The sequence below is a fragment of the Rhodnius prolixus genome, unplaced genomic scaffold (assembly GCF_049639745.1).
Source record: "Rhodnius prolixus isolate KJV_2025 unplaced genomic scaffold, Rpr scaffold_6, whole genome shotgun sequence".
Taxonomy (NCBI): Eukaryota; Metazoa; Arthropoda; class Insecta; order Hemiptera; family Reduviidae; genus Rhodnius; species Rhodnius prolixus.
The window spans coordinates 2,727,275-2,746,646 of NW_027411634.1; the positions used below are offsets into that span (position 1 = coordinate 2,727,275).

The window sequence follows — 19,372 nt, forward strand, 5'->3', positions numbered from 1 at the left end:
GAAAAAACACTTGAGAATTCCTTCAAAAATTTGTCTAGAATGGCGAAAGATATTTTTAGTATCTGTGCAACTTCAGTGCCATCGGAAAGATTATTTTCGCAAGCTGCGATGATAATGACCAATAGAAGATCTTCTCTAACTTCTGACTCAGTAAAAGCTCTTTTATGTATCAATGCTTGGGCAAGGTGTATCTTAAAAACGAAAATTTGTGGCAATATTTTTTAGGTGCATAGATAGTCTTTTTTTTCAAATTCACTAATTCCAAAATTCTAAAATATAATTCAAATAATATCAAAGTTCAAAGTATTAGATTATTAATAGTGAAATTTATGAAATTGAATGAATGATATGAATAGTGAAATTTAGTGAATTTATGTAAAAATTATGTAATTCGAAGGGGGACGCCACGGTAGCCGAGCGGTGCGAGACCTGCAAAGCTAAGATGTATTGTTGGTTTAGTGGGTTCGATTCCCGGTCTTAGGCCTTGGATTTTATTTAATGGTTAATATGAGAAATTTACAGTAAAGTATGTTTGCTAGTCGCCTCCGTCCGCGACACCTAATTGGTAGTTGGACGTAAAGCCCCGCCTGAAAAAATAGGCGATTACTTTACTTTGCTTACTTTACTTATGTAATTCGAAGTCAAATAGATGTAGTAATATTGAACATATATAATAAAATCGTATCTTTTAATAATTAATTCAATACCCGTAATGATTATTTATTAATAAAGAACACAGTTTTATAATTTTGTAGCTAAAAATTAATATTTGAAAAACCGAGACGAGACCGAGATTTCTCGACGAGATATATATCATGTCTCGATCTCGGTCTCGGTCTCGGTTGCTCAAGTCTCGTCTCGGTCTCGGTTGCTCAAGTCTCGTCTCGGTCTCGGTCTCGTTTCTCGTGCAGCACTAGAAAAACGACTTGGTGCAGTTTTCAATTTCTTCTATTATTGCAAAGAGAAAAAGTTTCGAAATTGTTTTTTGAAACCAAAATATCCTTTTTTTTGAAGTTCCGTATAAGTAATTACTCTTTTTAAGCGCGTGAGCTTTTCAAAGTCCTTCTAGGCTCGTGATAGCTCTCCTAAAGAAAAGAAAACCATAAGTCGAGATCTAGGACTAGCAACTAATTCGGCTGGAATTCCAAGCTGCCCGAATAAATCGAACCTTCAGGAGAAACAACGTAAACTGCCGCTAACAGTAATCACTTCCGGCCAAAGATGCTGAACCAAGTCTCCCACAACGAACTATCTGTCTTGAGATGAATGGGAAAGTTTCTCCCACTATCTTAGAAATTGTTCAAAGACACAAAGACATCGGCCCTGTCCGGATCCACCTTAGTTCATCCCTATGGATTTATTTTGCTGAGAAGCCGTCCCATTTCTGGAAGCTTCGTATACCATACACTTCATCTGGCCAGTCTATCCTTGGTTAAGTGCCCAAACAATGGCAAAAGATTAACTCCAATTTCACAAGGTTTGGGGGCTTATTAGCTTCTTGGAACCGTTGTGCAGTTGGTGCCAGGAAGAGGAGGAGACGTCCTCTCATCTGTTGTTCGATTGTGTTGCTTGTCACATTTTTCTCAGGGAAAATATTTTTCCAGAAAATTGTTTTTGAGGGTGTGGTTCTCTCCCATGCATATGTTCTACTTTCCATAACTTATCCAGTTCTGGGGATCACCAAGGGTGTAGTTCCTGGGGGAGAACCAAGGGAAAGAACTGGGTGACGCTTCCTGGGATTAAACACGGCAAGAGTGTTATGCCCTTGGCTGTGTAAACAAGAGAGCCAAAGGAGACTCTGGACTTGGGCAGAAATCAGATTACTACTCTGATTAAAGGCCTATTTACGGGGCCACGGCAGGTTCAGAAAGCACCTGTACAAGGTGGGGGCTTATTAGCTCAGAACCGCTGTTCAGAGGAGGAAGCGGCCTCTCCTAGAGTAGCGGTTGCGCTATGATACCTTTGGAACTTTGAGACCTAAGGAGATAGAAGCGCAAAAAGAACTTGTAGGGAAAGTCCTCAACCTTTTTAGAAGAGGACATTTCAACTATTGGAATCAAAAAAGGAAGTGGCATAATAAGCCTCTAGTAGCTGCGGCGCCGTGGGGCGTAGGTCCCGTCCCGTTTTCTAATCTTAATCTTAACTCCACTTAGATTCCACTGCAGATTCCTACTCCCAGCAATTTTAGAATAGTAGCCTCTTTAGTAAGACCTCTTTGTTTTTTCCCAGCAGTCTTACTAAGGACATCGCATCTCCATCGCTTGGAATATGGTTTTTTTATTGGTTGTCGCTAGTATCTAAGATTCACGGGAGTAAGTTAAAATTAGTAGGAAGACGCTTTGTACACCGCCATCTTAGTTTTTATATAAATCTCTCTTTTTACCAAAAAAAAAGAAGCTATTTTAGACTGGATTTTGTAAAATGGATAAAAGGCACCTAATTGGCCCTAATCCTTTGAAAGCACATTAAGCACATTGTGGCTTTAAAAAAAAAAAAAAAATTGAAATTAAAAGGGAAAACTTAATAAGCCCACTTTATAATTTCCTGGATTCAGGATTTTTTTTATTTCAAACTCCAACAATTTAATGAAATTTAAATTGATAAAAGTAGGGAGGAGAAAAAAAAAGGTTTCTTTGAAATCCTGAGGGTTAATTTTTTATTTAGAAGAAAGAAAAGTTGAAAATAGAAATGTGGAAAGCCAGAGGAAAATCTACCACCTCCCCAGTGTTTCATAATTGAAGTATAACCAGTGGTATATCATTTGACAAAAGGTTTCTTTTTCACAGAACTAGAAGCCCTTTACTTCCTAAACAGGGTTTTTTTTGTTAACCCTTTCTCTTTTTCATACCCTAGACTTCTTCTCTACCTCTCAAAGGACTGTCTCATTGTCCCGAGTACACCTAGCGCTCTCATTTCATCGCATTGTTGTGTTTTTCTAAGCCCATCTACTTAAGACATAAGTGTCACTGTCAGTAATATCGATGTTTCCGATTACTTTATTATCATTTTTGCATTTCTCAGCGTAATTTAGTTGAATCTTCTTTCATGCTGGATACAATTTCGTATTGTACGTATAACAACACTAAGCTAATTTCCTTCCGGTTTTTAATTTGTTTATACGCTTGCGCGCCCTTTTGTATATTTACAGTTTGCGATTCATTCAACAAAATATGTTATAAAATTCACACGACTTTCAGGAATTTACGCAATCGTAAGTGTGATTGATCAGATTTTCTTTAACTTCCGGTGAAAATATAATTAGAGAAGAATTTAAAAATTAAATATATCAAGTGCAGCAGGCCTTCGATAGAGTATGGCACACTGGCCTCTTGTGGAAGCTTAAAAATATTTTACCTGCCACGTTTTATTTAATCATAAAATCTTACTTGTCCGACAGGTACTTCAGAGTGCAAATAGGATCTTCTTTCTCCCCACTTAAGCATATCGACGCTGGAGTTCCACAGGGCAGCATTCTGGGTCCTATTCTCTACTCCATTTACACTTCAGACATACCAACAGATACTAACACTACACTTCTCACATACGCAGATGACACCGCCTTACTGTCCACTAATCATGATCCTGTACTTGCTCACAGAAATCTGCAGTCACATCTCTCCTCCTTAGAACAGTGGTTCAAGAGATGGGCTATTAAACTTAATGAAACCAAGTCTCAAAATATCACCTTTACTCTTCGTCGCATTACTCTTCCTCCAGTCATCTATAACCTAACACCTCTACCAGTAGTAAACGTTGCCCGCTACCTTGGGCTTTACTTAGACCGAAGACTCTCTTGGAACCCCCACACTAGACTTAAAAGAACAGAACTGAACAGACGCTATCGACTACTTAAAAGACTCTTAGACAACAGATCAAAACTCTCTCTGGACAACAAAAGACTAATTTATACAGCTATTTTAAAACCCATCTGGGCGTATGGAATAGAGCTGTGGGGTTCAACCAAACGCTCCAATCTTCAAAGGATTCAATCTCTACAATCTAAAATTCTTCGAACTATTGTAAACGCTCCTTTTTATGTCTCCAACTTGACTATACACACTGACCTTAACATTCCTTTTGTCACACAAGTCGCTAAAACAAGATACCGAAAACTCCACTTCAGCCTGCAATCTCATATAAATCCTCTAGCTAAAAATCTTTCTTCTAGAACTCTTCCTGACAACCCGACACGACGCCTTAAGAGACAGTGGCCTCGTGATCTCCTCTCAAGTGAAGAGAGCGACTAATAGCCTGTTTTGGAGTGTTACCACTGGGTAACTTCTCCACTCGTATTCTTCTGTTATTTGTTGTTACCCTGTTATCACTGTTACTTATAGCGCTAACGCGCTGATTGTAGCAAAAATAAACGCAAAAAAAAAAAAAAATATCAATTATATACAGCAATCTTTCAGCAACAATCACTGCACAGAATTTTGCGTGAAAATTCATTTACAGTATAACAGATAAATTGTTTTTCCTTCTAAAAACGGAAAAACGAATTGATAGACAGTCCGCGATGTCTGCGCTTGTCACATCTAATAATTCTTTTGCCAGGTTTACCTCCGGAAGATGAATAAAGAAATTGAAAAATAAAAAAAATACGGAAATTCATTATTCATTTTAGAGAAAACTTAGAATGGAAAACAATTTGTGTGACACTAAAAAATGAAAATATGGAAAAGCTATGCAGCAGTTGAGCATTTTAGTGTTGATTTTTCACTTATACTAAGTTGGTATGCACCATTTATTGTGATTTATTACCTTAATATAGTTTATCTCAGTGCAAAAAGTTAAGTATAAGGGTTTGGTTAAACGACAAAAGGGATAAAAATCAGCTAGTACCCGACGATTCATTCATACTTCTAGTAAAGTTCGAAAAAGCTTTCGTCTTTTATTCAAATTTGTAAAACAATTGATATAATTTAAGTAATTATGTTATAAGTGTAAACTTTCCAAAATCCTTCTAGGCTAGTTAATGGTGCCTCAAAGAAAACAACAACGTAAGTCGAGTTCTAGGATAAACACCTAATCCCAAATTTAAGCCGCCTGGAATAATTCAAAGCTAATCCGAATAAATCGAACCTTCAGCGAAAAACAACGTAAGCTGTTTTAACAGTAATCACTTCCGGTCAAAGATGCTGAACCAAGTCTTCCACAACGTTACTATCTGTTTTGAGTTGAATGAAAAAGTTTCTCCCAGTATCTTAACAAGCTGTTCAAAAAGGGTAGAGTCCAGTACTGCAGACATCGGTCGTGTCTGAATCCACCCTTGTTCATCCCTATGGATTTATTATGCTGAGAAGTCTTCCCATTCTTGGACATGAGTTCAGAGAGATGTCTGCAGGTTTGAGGACCATTAAAACGAAGATGAATGCCATATTTAATCAGCCTCCTCTTCTTCTTGTTTCACAAAACATCCTGGCTAAAAGGGACTTCCATTTCTTTAAAGAATCTCAAAACAGATGTAAGTTTCATATGATCGTAATACTTTCAGTGAGAAAATTGCAATTACTGCGGTAAGCGGAAGTAACGTAAGTTTTTCACCCTTTTCCTGTAAATAAAAGTTTCCTCTCTCTCTCTCTCGCTCTCTCCTAGCCAACTCTATTTGGAAGTGCGATGGAATCTGGAGAGGGGCATTATAATAAAGCACTCGACCTACCCAAAGGAAAACCTATTAAATGTAGCTGAATGGAAATGGAAAGGATTTCAATATCTGCTACACACCAACGCCAGGAAGAAACTTGTTAAGTCGATGTTCCCAGGTTGATGAATTCTGCTGGGTGGGACTGAGTCATCATTGTGATGCTGCTCTTTTTCACTACCCACTACAATCTGAAGGCACATCTCCAAATGGTGAACCTTATTTAGCCAGCTAATAATATGAAGAATTCATGTGTATTTCAGTTCAGGAGAATATTATTCAGTCTGTATTACGGAAGAGCTACCAGCTTCCATCATTTTTTTTTGTACAGGAAGTACGAGGTCGACTACCAACATTTGCTGTCTGAAATGTCTAATTTTGCCGATGAATGAACTTTACTAGCACAATATCAACCAAGTTTTTAAACACGTACTATGTGCTTGTGTCAGTCCAATATACAGTCTGACAATAGTTCTCATCAAGAATGTCAGTCAGTCTGTCTGCAATTTGCGGAAATACAAACACCAGTTGACGCAGTTTTCCCCCCCTCAAGCTATCAATGATCATTGCTTTTACAGGAAGTCTGGATGCGTTCACGTCTCATATAATAAACGCAAACATTTCCAGTCCTAACTCCATTATAAAAGGGAAATGATGCGAATATTCGGGTGGCCCTTTAAATTCTGGGCAGAAGGAGTGGGAGGGAGAGTGATCCTGCCCTTACCTAGAAGAGGCTCTCAAGAACTGTTCTCTCAACAGGAAGGAGACACGAGTTCTACACATTACAGGAAATTAAGAAATATCTTCTACAAAGCATACGCTTCATGATGCATGTTGGCGATATGTAAATAGATTTTTCTTATTATCCGTGAGAAAACAGTCTTGAGTGAAAACTCACACGACTTCTTCTTACTTTTCTCAAAGTTCAGTACTCACACATACCTTTGAATTACGAGTTTATTTTTTGTTCATAATGGAGTCCCTAATTGGGGAAATGGGTTATTAATGTTAAGGATAACTAACCCTTTAGTGAAAATTTTTTGTATTTGTAAAAGAGGGTCTTGTAAATATTTAAATCAAAATATTTTTACATTTAAATTTATCTGTTATTTACATAAATTTATGTAATTAGACAATCACACATATAATGAAAGCAATTAAACTACATTCCAACCTATTAATAATCACAAATTATCTAAATATTGATTATATTAAATACAATGCTAATCAAGATGGTCCAGACGGAACTAATTGCCAACGCGATATAATATTCTCCGCCCTACAAGCCAATTAGTAATATATCAATCTTTCAGTTGCAAAAGGGCGGTAATTGTTTAACAGGTTATAATTATATTTATGATCATTGTGTTCTGTGTTAAATTAGATTATGTGCTATAGTATAATGTTTGCTCCAGCTTTAAAAATCCTGTACTATATGGGTGTGGACTATGGAGATTTCCAGTTTTCCCTGACAAGATTCTGCTGATCCACACTGATACATTGATCAAGCAATCACCCAATAATAAAATCTCAATCTTACTTCCTTCCTCATGGGTTATTAATCGAAATCATTAAACAAATTATTCCTCGATTCTGCAACCATCGAATTCCTTTGCCATACATAGACCAAGGCAAAAGAACTTATCAGGACTCCTATACACGCCTTAAGGGAATAAAACTCAATAGATACTTCCCTAAAATTTGTAACAACGCTAGCTATCATTTAGAACTGCCATTGTAGATTGTATTAAAAGGGCGGTTCCACCAAAAAAAGTGGAAGGAACGCATGCAATCCAAAATGGTTCCCATTGTTCCCCGCCCACCAATCATCTCATCAGAGATACCGGGGCTTTAAAACAACAAATCCGGCTAAAGGCTGCCAGATGCAAATACAATAAAATAATAAAGTAGCAACAGGACACTAGTGGAGCATGGCGACTCAATCGCCTCAGTGCACTGGAATAAACCTAGAAAGTTTTGGTAAAGATTACCAGCAGCCACAATCTCCGGTAGGGAGACATTTAACCACCAGAAGACCGAGGAATCCTAGTTTTAGAATAAACAGGTCACACCGCTACAAAGTGCAGGACAGTCTCATTGGGGACTCACCACATCCAGCGCAAATTGGCTGCGACTGGATAAGGCCACATTTAAAAAAAGATGGTACCCTAAATTCGCATGTCCACTCAACAACACCTGAACCAACTGGCGGATCCCGGGACCTGCTAAAACCAACTGTAGCCGTTTTCGACAGGCTTAGGCAGACGGCAGTCAGCTCGGGGGATCTCCACCCGAGATTCCGATGTTCCTTCAAGAATCCACCGCTCCAACTCTGTCCTACAACGTTAGAACCGCCATTAGAAATAATACAAAATGATTCGAATTTACAGTCCAAGGGTATCTTCTAGTTTCGAATTTGCATTAAAAAAAAAAAAAAAGTCCAACAAAGTTTATTCCTGTGACGTAATCATTTATTATTTATTTAATTATTTTCTTCCGTTTTGTTCGTCTTCTTTTTCGCGAGAATAGATAATGAGGTACTCTAGAGAGAGAGAGTAGGAGGGAGGGAGGCTCAGATATTCTCCGCTCTTGAGATACAATCCTTTGGAAGGTATTATTCGACTTTTTAAATAATTTATTCACTGAGTTCCTTTTATAACTTTCACTTCCTGTTCAAGTTCCAGTAACTAGTAAGCATGGAGAACCTTCTTTTCAATTTATCACCATTATATGCTACTGGTTTGGCTGGTAGAATCATAAAGCAACGTAAGGGAAATTCGATTTTTAAAAGTAAAGGTTATATTTATCATTGTTTTTAGAAATATGTCGTCATTCAATAAGTAATTTCCCCAAAAAAAATCGATTAATAACACTTCTTTGAGAGGAGATGGATCGATTCCTTCTAAAATGATAAAAATTAGATTTTACTTAAAACGTCTGGTGTGTGATCGATATTAATCGAGTTAGAACCTTAAGAATTGTCGTAAAGGAAAGTCGTGTGGGTCTGCAAAGCAGAATATTTACTTCTTTTGTTTAAATAATAATAAAAAAATTAAAGCCAATGGAAAATTTTTATTCGAGCTAATTAGTTATAGGAAAATTCCATAATTGCGGAAAACTAAATTTAATTAAAAGAAAAAAGATGATACATTTAAATGCTCCTCAAGGAAAAATTATAATTGATGATAGGGGAAAAACTTTACTGTAAAAAGTGGAGTTTATTAAGTTGGAAAAAAGAGAAAAAAAAAAAACAGAACAGTTTTAAAAAAAATGAAAATGAAAATGAATGAGGAAAAGTTAGGATTTTTACTACTTTTTTTTTTGGCCACTCGTTTGACTTCCTGCAAATACAGGAAGGAAGTTCTACAATATTGGTTTGTGTGTGCGCGCGACACAATTAAAAAAAAAAAGTCTGGTGTGAAAATTCACCCCATTTTCTCTAAAGAAAAGCCTTGTGGGAGGGGGAAATCTCAAAAAATATATGAGCACTTCCGGTTGGCCGATATTGAACGGAAGTTTAATCGCAGCGTCCTCGGTTGGTACCAAAGCAAAATATAAATTTGAACTTCCTGTGATTCGTTTTTTGTCGGTGGATATAGACACACGCACAAACTATTACGTAATAGGATTCATGGTGTTTCCGGTGTAATTTTCAACCCTAAAACCTGAAGAATTACAAAATTTGGTCCGATTTAAGTACGTAGAAGAGGATGAATATAATTTAAATTAAAGAATGGCAATTTGATTAAATTTTGTAGGTTTGTATGTAAGTAGATAGAAATACTAAAATAGTTACAAAGTAAGAGAATTACTTTCTCTACAGTGATTACACACTAGGGTTAAAAGCAGATACTCTTTTCCCTCACATCCCATCTCATTTCCTCCTTACGTCACCCTCTAACATTTCGCCATCTCCCTCCCAAGCTGTTTCTCTCTGGCAGGAGAGAGGGCGAGTTGAACTAGAAATCTAAAGAGCATCTATTATGCTATCTATGAATAGAATGCCAAGGGATAGTACCTACAGTACTTTAGTACAGAATAGCACGGCAGGGATGAGGTACCAACCTATCTGTAGGTACTTTAATGTATAACCTTTCTAATCTTGTCTTCTACTACGAGACAGAAAAACTTACTACGCGGATTGAATTATTTAATTATTTAGTTTTCCTCGCTTAAAGGAAATGAAGGGAAATTTTGACACAATTTTCTTAAAACAGGTGTTGAAAAGGGTCGACTAGACTTCCCCTTAAAAGTGTCAATTTCTGTGTAATGTACGGTCCTATATAGTGAAAGTGAATGATCCTCAGTGTTATGTATGTGGCTTGCAAGTGTTGTTTGCGGCAGAAATATAGTTAAAGTCAAATTCTTTGATGAATGAAAGTACGAAACCGGTCTAGGAAACTTCTGACAATGAATGAAAGTCCGAAACTGTTCTGAGATACAAAACATGCGTGCTATGAGGGATAAAATCAGAACATGGTATACTTAGGACTACAAAGTTAAGACATTCCAAGTTTAAAAATTGCAAAGTACCTAATAAAGTAATTCTGCTAATTGGTGTTCTAGCAAAATTGGTTATCCTCAAAGAACTGAAATTCTTGCCACCTGGCGTTCAGTGTTCCTCCTCAAAATTAGTTAGTGGTAGGTTTGTACATCGCACTGAAAGGTCTGAAGAAAAAAAAAACAAGATTTAGAAAATTAAAGAAAAAAAGATGTAGGAGAGAAAAATGGTTCCAATTTGAGCATCTTCTTCATCAGCAGGCTGTTTGGACTGCTAATCTAATACCTAAAGAAACAAACTGAGACGATCTTTTAGAAAATGAGACCTTAGAACGATATCGAAGACGAAGAATACGATGTGGATAGATATCGATGGTTGAGAGTTGTTTAGAAGATGTATGGAAGGTTATGTGTGCTAGAGGAGTCAGTGAAATTATGTTAGGCTGAGATACCCGCAGGGATGCCGAGATCCATCAAGAAAGTTTCGAGAGGCGAGTTTCAAAACAATTAGTAAACAAACACAATAATTAAATAAATATATATTAAACAAAGTTATGTAAAGTTGTGAGGACTGACCGACTCTCCTCTACTTGGACTGGAAGTTCCGAAGAAGGATATTAATGGTGGCCATATTAATCAATAATTATAATTCCATGGAACACACAATATATCATGCAAAATAATTTAATCATGCAAAAAGAATAAGATGGAATCATAATTATTAGTTACTATTGGTTTAAAGAACCCTAAAGAAGGTATTGGAGAGAAGCGAGAACGGTTGGCATGCTTTGGAAGCTGGATATTTAATATGGACCACACATTAATTCCCCGTCCTACCTGTTTAGCTGTCGGTCGGGATATGGTACCAATCTCTTGCGGTTACATATCCATCGATGTCTTCTTCTCCTGCATCATCCTCGCGCACTGGACACTGGACACAGTTTAAAGATAATGTAGAACGCAACAAAAAGGAATTTAACGCATTACTTTAAAACGGAATTTGGAATAGCCGAATTACTTGTGTTTTATACGCACTAGTTAAAAAATAAATCAATTCTTTGTTTAAATAAATTAAAAGGGATAACACTTCCGCCACAAAGAAACACTCCCGGAAGTTTAACACTCCCGCACTGCCCGGTAAAATGCGAACATCTGCGGTTACATGTCCATGCATGTCTAATTCTCCGGCATCAACCACGCGCACTGGACACTGGACACAGATTGAAGAAATGACTTTAACGCATTACTTTATAACGGAATTTGGAATAGCCGAATTAGTTGTTTTGAATAAACACTTCCGTTAAAAAGCACTTCCGGAAAATTTTACACTCCCGCACACTCTGAAAAAAAAACAAAATCTGAAATTAATATTGTAAAGATTTAATTTTCATAATGAATGTTATAGTATTATTTAAAAGAAATTAAAATAATTTATGAAAAAAAACGGAAGTTACTACAAAAATAAGTCGCTCACTCTCTCATTTAAAGAGGTTATTATATTGTATCCTCCGGACTGTAGGATTTCGCTAAATATCTTGCTTAATCTGAATTAGTTATCACCAATCACGCTCAAAGATTCTAGAGCTATTGAGAATCTTGATATAGTAAACTATATCAAGAGGAATTGAACAGTTGGACACCCTGGCGAAATCTACGGCGATAAATACTAGCTCTAGAAAGAAGATTCAGCCATTAAAGAAAACATCAGAGGAGCTCAGTTTATGTAAACAGGAGTAGCACTCGGGAACTTCAAATAGAAAGGAAGCTATCACAAAAGCAGTTCTCTATATCCATGTATGCCTTCAGACGAGCTGTAGTGGCACCACCTGGAGGCAGAATTACAAAGGAACCCAACTACAGACTGGACAAGGGAAGCTTAAGAGGGGAATTTGATCCGTTTTGGTCCCTAGAACTACGCTAGTTGCCTCTGTGGAGTCAACATCAGACAGTCGATAATCTCATGTCCTACTGGCCACTTCCGGAGTCAGGTAGATCTTCTCTAGTCCTGGCATTTCAACCCTTTTTGTTGTCAATTACTTGGCCAATAAGTGACTAGACATAGTTGAAGCCAAAAATTCTTAACATTGATTTTTATAAAATTGTGACTTTTTCTGGCGGGCTTTACCTTCCCATCTGCATGGTAATACGTACTATGTAAGTAATATGGTGCACGTTGAAATACAGACTTAAAAGTACACACACTTTCATGCAGACTAATTTGTAAAAAAAAAAAACACTTTTTTGGGGACTCAGAAGACTTATCAAAATGAATCATTTCCGGTTGAAACGTAATTTTAAAAAGATGAACACACTCACAGACAAATTCACAAACTTGATCGTATATTAATATTAATTGTGAACAAACCATGAAAAAAATAAGGTAGAGATGATAGTATGAGGAAGAAGATTATATGCACTACGTATTTGGGATAATGGGAATACACTTCAAAATCAGTTTGCATCAGATGAATTAATCCCACAGGATAAAGGCCAAATATTTGTGATTTACTGTTACAGCTGATGGGTACTTTAAACTGAGATTGAAAGGGTTTTTTTTTTTATGTTTGCATTAATTTAGGAAAAATAATAATAAAAACAGGAAGTACCCATAATATTCTAGAGTGGGGGACGGGTACATACATTATAAATACAAATACATTACATTTTCGTGTTCTTAACTGTTGCAATTTCCGTTTTAAGGTCCCTTGTGTACGAAACAGTGATTTTCATTAAAATGGTCTCGCTCTGAATTTTCGCATATTTCTGTCTGTCCGGAAAACCATTGTAACTCAAAAACCGGAACTAGCAGGAAGTTGATCATTTGATCATTTCGCTTAAGTAAACACGCGAGTAGAAAACAATAATTATTCAAAACTATAGTTAAACAAAACATTTTCATAGGAATCCAGTTGAAACCAAGTATTTCTTACGTCATCCAATTTCAACGTCGTTTCTCGCTATTAAAATTAAAAAAAATTTCATCGTCCCAAGATAATACTGAAAATAATGAAATGACAATTTGTTTTTCTCCCAATTATGGTCCTGGACGCTCTACCGAACATTTACATTTTCCTCTACCATCTTTATGTGCTCTCTGTTGCTTTTCTATTTAGTTGCACATTCCCAAAAAATAAAAATAAAATAAAAAATCACTAACTCTCCCACGTGGAGCTTTTTTGTACTACTAAAATTTGCATGGCTAATTCTGCATTATTTGGGCTGCAACATAAGTTTTTTAGTAAAGCATACACTCGAATTTCTCTTACTCATTATTCTCAAGGTCATGAGAAAATTCTCGATGTAAATTTGACTATTATTAATTTTGGGCAAAATGAACATTGAATAAAGAGTACATCTCTTTCCCGTAGTACTCGAAATCTCAATTTTTCTCAGCTATATAATGAAAATTAATCATCTATGATTAGAAAATGCATACGAAACTCTTAAAAGAAAATCGGTAGGAATATTTTCGAAAAAGTGAAAAAATTTTGTGAAGCAAAGTGTTGATGATGATGATGATGATGATAGTAAGAAAACATTTTCAGCTGAGAGGATTATATCCGCTCTAGTAGCGACTTCGTAATGTGACTTATGTTTCAATAGTGAACTAAAAGGGGTTAAGAAATAGAGATAAAACCACCTCACGACCCAGTATATAATGTCTCAAATCTTTATATATCGAGTGAGAGAGACGGAGAAAGAAGGAAAGTGAGAGAGAGCCCTTTTCCTTCTGTTTGGTGAAGTGTGAAAACTGAGTTCTGAGGAGTAAAAAAAAAGGGCTTTGTGGTGTACATTGCGTTAAAAGAGGGTCCAGAAGGAAGGCCGTTCAGAGTAGCAAAAAAAAAAAACTTTACTCCAGAGTGAAAGATTGGTACGGTCCAAGAGAATAGGAAAGCCTGAAGCTCTAGGATACATGAAGAGAAAGAGAAGTGTGAGAGGAGATTGTCGGCTGGAATGGATGCCTGGTATAGACTTCCAGTGAAAGAAGGTATTACTGGATAGAATATATATATGTATATAGAGAGCATATTCTCCATCCTTGCAGTATATAGGGCTAAGGGAAGATGTAAACTGGAGATATCTCCGTGAGTGTGCCTGTATGTATATCTGGGTGAATATCCACGTGTCTTTGTGTGTTCCTTGTGGGAGGAGTTTAAGGGTGCCCATGGTACCAAGTAAATAAGAGTATGGTAGTGTATGGTGTATACTTAGTTCTGTCGAAGCTAGAAAATAATCCGGGTTAGGAAATGGTCTCACAGGACAATTTCATGTGTCAACAGGTTTTTTTTTTCTTTGCAACCAGAGGAAGCTATAGTATACAGTTGTCCAATTCGTGGACGTTCACTCATCTTTTGCATAACATTAGCGGGCTCTTTACTCTTAACTTTGTAAAAATGAAATGTAAAAAGTTTCCACAGCTTCTTTTTTGATTTATTAAGATAGCAAGAGAATTTGCAATACCTAGGATGTATAAATAATAATAATATCTATAAAAATACTTTTCGTTCAATGAGGACTTCAAAATTGGGAATTCAAAATATAAAATCTCTCTATAGCAGTTCTTGCTGTAGCGAAAGTTAAATAAAACAAAATGGAGATTACAATAAACTATAAGTTTATATTAGAACCTCAATCAACAATAGCCAAGATCTTTAATAAATGAAAGTACTCAAATGCAAGAAGTTACTAAATGGAACGCACTAGAAGAAAAATAGATAGTCGCACTTTGAAGTGAAATCTTTGTTAACAGTTTCCAATAAGTTTTAATTAAATGAACTATTTTCATATTTAATTCAGAAATATTAATAGTTTTTATCATTTAAGTAGAATTATAAGCCCGATGATGAAAAACTTGTAATTAACTTTAAGAACAAGATTTTAAAAAACCAAAATAAGAAATCTTAAGCTTTCAACGTTCAACTAATAATGAAAATGAAAATCAACCTCTTCATAACACTTCACCTAACAAGCTAAAAAGGGTGAATACATTATTCATAAAATTTAGAACAAAAAGTATTCATTACAGTTAAAGAATTCTAAGCTTTAAAAGACAGTAAAAAAAAGTTTACACAGCACACAATTTCAAAGAATAACCTTTTTTAAATTTTTGACATGAAAGAAGAAAAGCAAAATAGAAAAGAAGAAAAAAATTATAAAACTGCGTTTTTTTTTATTTTCAATCATACTTCATTTTTAAATAAATGTTTTCATAAAAGAATTATGTTCAGAAATAAGTAAATCCTTAAGAGATACATATAACTGAACAGAAATGAGCTTAGTTGATTTCACAGCTGACGAAAATTAGGAACTTAGAAGTAGAAATTGCATTGTTACAAATCTAACCTACAACCAACTTGAAGTTTAATCTCTGTTTAACGTGTTTACGTGAAATAATTTAAGTGGCCTTCCATTTTTAATATTTGATTTTAATTATTATTGAGGTAAGTAAATTTTGAGTTGTGTTGCATTATTACTAACAAGTTAGGTTCTTTTATTGTAGGATATTAGTAATTATAATGTAGGATACAGTGATCTATTAGGTTAGAAATTCCATTCCTACGAACAATATTAGCTCTATTTTTTAGACTAATTATTTGAGGTTTACCAAAATTGGTAACACTCTTTTATTTTATTAAATTAATCTCAATAAACAATTGGATTTTATACCGATCTTTAAGTCGTGGCGAACAGAAATTTGTAAACTACTGAAAGACGTCAAAAAATGTGAGAAAACATGTGAGCCCAATTTTGTCCAAGCCGTGGACAATGATTGTCTTGCTATGGTTTGTCAGAAGCTTAATAAGTGAACATGAGTAATTAAATTCGTTTAAATGGATGAAAGCCCGATGAGCTTTACATCATGTTTTATAACTTCGACAAGTTTTTTTCTTAGATTTCCATTCTTACTTGCTTAAATCTTGTTGAATGTCACACTCAGTTTCAATTAAACATCTGAGCAAGTCCAGTGTTGTATCCAGTGGGTCTCCTCTCGTTGTTGCGCAATTCTATAAAAAAAAAAAACCGAAGAGAACGCTATCTTTTTCAGAGGAAGTGAGGTAGCCATTTTTTCAGGGATCTGGTGTAGGTGACAGTTTGGGTTTAATGAATCCACTGGTAATGTTCAAAACGTTCGTTAGCCACTCGCCTAAGTTAACTAGAGTGTTACTTCGACAAAGCCGGAGGCTATTCGGTATTGTGTCAGTGCGAAAAACTTTGGCTCTTCTAAATAAATGAATAAAAACTCTTGCCTTCATACTTCGCGAACAGACCCCTTCACTGGACGCTTTGGTCTAATTAAACTGCTGAAGTTGCTCAGATAGTTGATGCCCACAACAGCTCTTATCTCTTATTAACCCTATGGAATCTGAACAAGGCGTAAACTTAAGTGTCTAATGAACTGATAAGTTGCATTTTAGGGCGCTGTTACAGTAAAACTACAATAGTTGCTAGAACTAGGGTGTCCTTCTGCAGACACTCTGAAGAAAGCAGAAACTCCAGTTCCTTAAGGATACCAGAGTGATCTGAAACTTCAAAGGTTGAACAAAATTTGTTCTTTTTTTTTTGGTTCCAGCCAACCATTTCAGTTAGCGAAGTGTGCAATGAATGGTTTAAACTAAAACTTATTTTAAGAGAGTTCCAGCTCCTTACGCTCCCTTTCTCGCCCCTCTGATCCTTTCCCTGTTGTACAGCAAAAGAAAAAGGAGTAGTTAGTTATTCTTAGCCGGGAAAATTAAAAAATAAATGATCTATGGATCTAAACAGTCAATTTTGTAAGGAATAGATTCTCTAAACTTTAATTAAACCAAAATAAGTCGTTTCACACCTAAAATATTTTAAAATTGTTACTTAATATTTAGTTTTTTAAGTACAATTAATTAAGGTTTTCAGATTATATGTTTAGGGCAATGTCCCTGTGATTTTTGTTAATACAATTATTACCACTATTAAAAGTTAGAATACATCATATAAATTAGTTGTTATGTACATCGAAACTTCAAAGTCAAATACATTTCTCTTACCTTTTTAATTTTATTTTTAAAGGTTAGAACAGCAACTTTCCAAAGGTAAAAGTTTTAAGTGTATCCAATGTATTTTATCAAAGAGAACTGCACCTCACTCACTGCACTTCACTTTCTGCACTTCAATCCACTGCACCTGATATCAGAGAGAGAGAGAGAGATATTTAGGCCAAAGAAACATGGATATGAAGGCGAGAAATCTACTTAAATAAATAAGAAGTCACTTTCAAAAAGTTTGAAGAAAGGAGGTAGGTAAGTAAATTTGATTACTTAAATACATTTTGTATTTCTATTTGATCTAATTGTTCCTTGTGTTTTCAGTTTTTAGAGTTCTGCACGAGCAAAATAGTTGGCATGTTCAAAGAGAAGAATAGTGTGAAATAATCAAAGTGATTTTGTATAATTAGTGCAAGGTGTAGCTGCATTTAAGTGCTAAATAGAAAAGTGTATTCATTTTAATTTCAAGAACGATATCATGATTAATTTGATCAGAAGAAATGCTTCAGAATTATTTATTACTAATAAGGTGGAACTAAATATGAGGTACGATTGTTAAACCATTCACAAGAATGAATTCTAAATTCAATTAGTTAGTACTTTAGGTTAAACATGCCTTAGATTTGCATTTAAAAAGTCATAATCTTTGAAAAAGCTCAAAGATTAGCTCAGTTTTTTTGTTAGACCCCCCCCCCCACCAATTACTTGTAAGACCAAATATTTAGTAGTATTCGCTAGAATAACCTTTATACTTACTTTTACAAGCTCAAAATATTAACTAGAAATCCAGTAAATGTATTTATGAAGTTGCTATGAACAACTTAACATTGGATTTAATGAAGCAAATTGGCAAATTTAGATTCACAACTCAGTATTCTCATTCAGAGTTATAACATTGTACAAATGATTACATTTCACATTTCAATTTTATATTAATCGACAGTTATTACAGATTTTAAAAGAGAATCTAATCCGCCATTACAAAAAAAAAATCACTTGCCTGCATCAGCATTTAAATAATATTAACTCTCTTACATTGCAATAAGTGAATTAATGATAATAAATTTTTATTGCATTCATTTTATTATTAAATTAACCGTAAAAATGATTCAAATATATCTATGTTAATGTTAATAAAAAACAGATAATGAATTTTTTGTTTAAAAAAAATGGCTTTCACGAAAAATCTTTATCAATAATTCACTTGGTTAAAGTTCTTTTATAGTTCTAATCATTGTAAGATGTTTTAGTAAATTCTTCATCTTAAAATATTTCCAAATTCTTTGTTTATTTCTCTACAATAAATTATAATGAAAAAGATTACTTACATTTTAAAATGCAAAATTGCATCCATGATGACCCCGAGTGTAAGGACAAGTAATGAGCATCCAAATAGTTGGTAAATTCTTCCGCTATGTATAATTTTTAAGCTCAATTTAGTTTTTTTATTTCAACAGAATTTAATATAAATTATTTTTTAATAATAATTATTAATATTTATTAATTATAAATAACTTTTAAAAGAAAAATAAAACTCAAATAATCTTTATTTAAAAAAAAAAATTATCAACTTAAATTAAAAGTTATTATTTATTATTATTAATATTAAATGTAGATTATAATTTTAATAATTATTGTATATTTTTTATAAAAATAATAATAAGTTTTAAATTTAAATTCTGTTTCTATTATTAGCTGTTTTAGTTCCTAGTGACGCCACAAGGCACCATTGTAGTTCCCGAGTCGTAAGTGCTAGATGATTTTAAGTCGAATTATTTCTCAAATTTGTTTCTTTAATTCTGAAACGTTAAAAGGTTTTCTAATAAGAATTTAATAAAATAAAAATCATATTGAATCTTATAAAAATATAGTATTAGTGCAGTGAAATGGACATAAAATGAAATTAGAATCTTTAAAAATTTGAATGAGAGTGGCCATTACGGTCAAATATGGTGAGTACATTTTTAAATTTCAAAATGTATTCAATTGATCGTCACATAGTTTTGGTTCTTTTAACTGAACAATTTTGACTTTAAATTTCTTCTAATTTTTTTTATTATTTGAAATAGTTTAGTAGTTTTTAATTCTTTTGTGCTAAAAAGTCTTCAGTAATTATTGCTGTGAACACCAGGTGCGTTTTCGTTTCTTTGAATACTTAAATGAAAAATGATAACTATTATTATCTAATAATAATAATAATAATAATGACGATGAT

General features: G+C 34.4%; 1 protein-coding gene across 4 annotated transcripts in view; it reads left to right on the plus strand.

Moving 5' to 3' along the window:
* LOC141460840 (uncharacterized) overlaps window positions 1-19,372 on the plus strand; it is a 160,823-nt gene that overhangs the window by 69,894 nt on the left and 71,557 nt on the right. Inside the window, exons 1-3 of one of the 4 annotated variants that reach the window (XR_012462389.1) lie at window positions 15,423-15,582; window positions 17,183-17,412; window positions 17,482-17,703. The exons of 2 other annotated variants lie outside the window; for them this stretch is intronic. The gene's annotated coding sequence lies outside the window, so the exon portion shown is untranslated. Of the gene's footprint in view, window positions 1-15,422; window positions 15,583-17,182; window positions 17,413-17,481; window positions 18,835-19,372 lie in introns of those variants that run through there. One more of the 4 variants, XR_012462390.1, reaches the window with a different exon arrangement.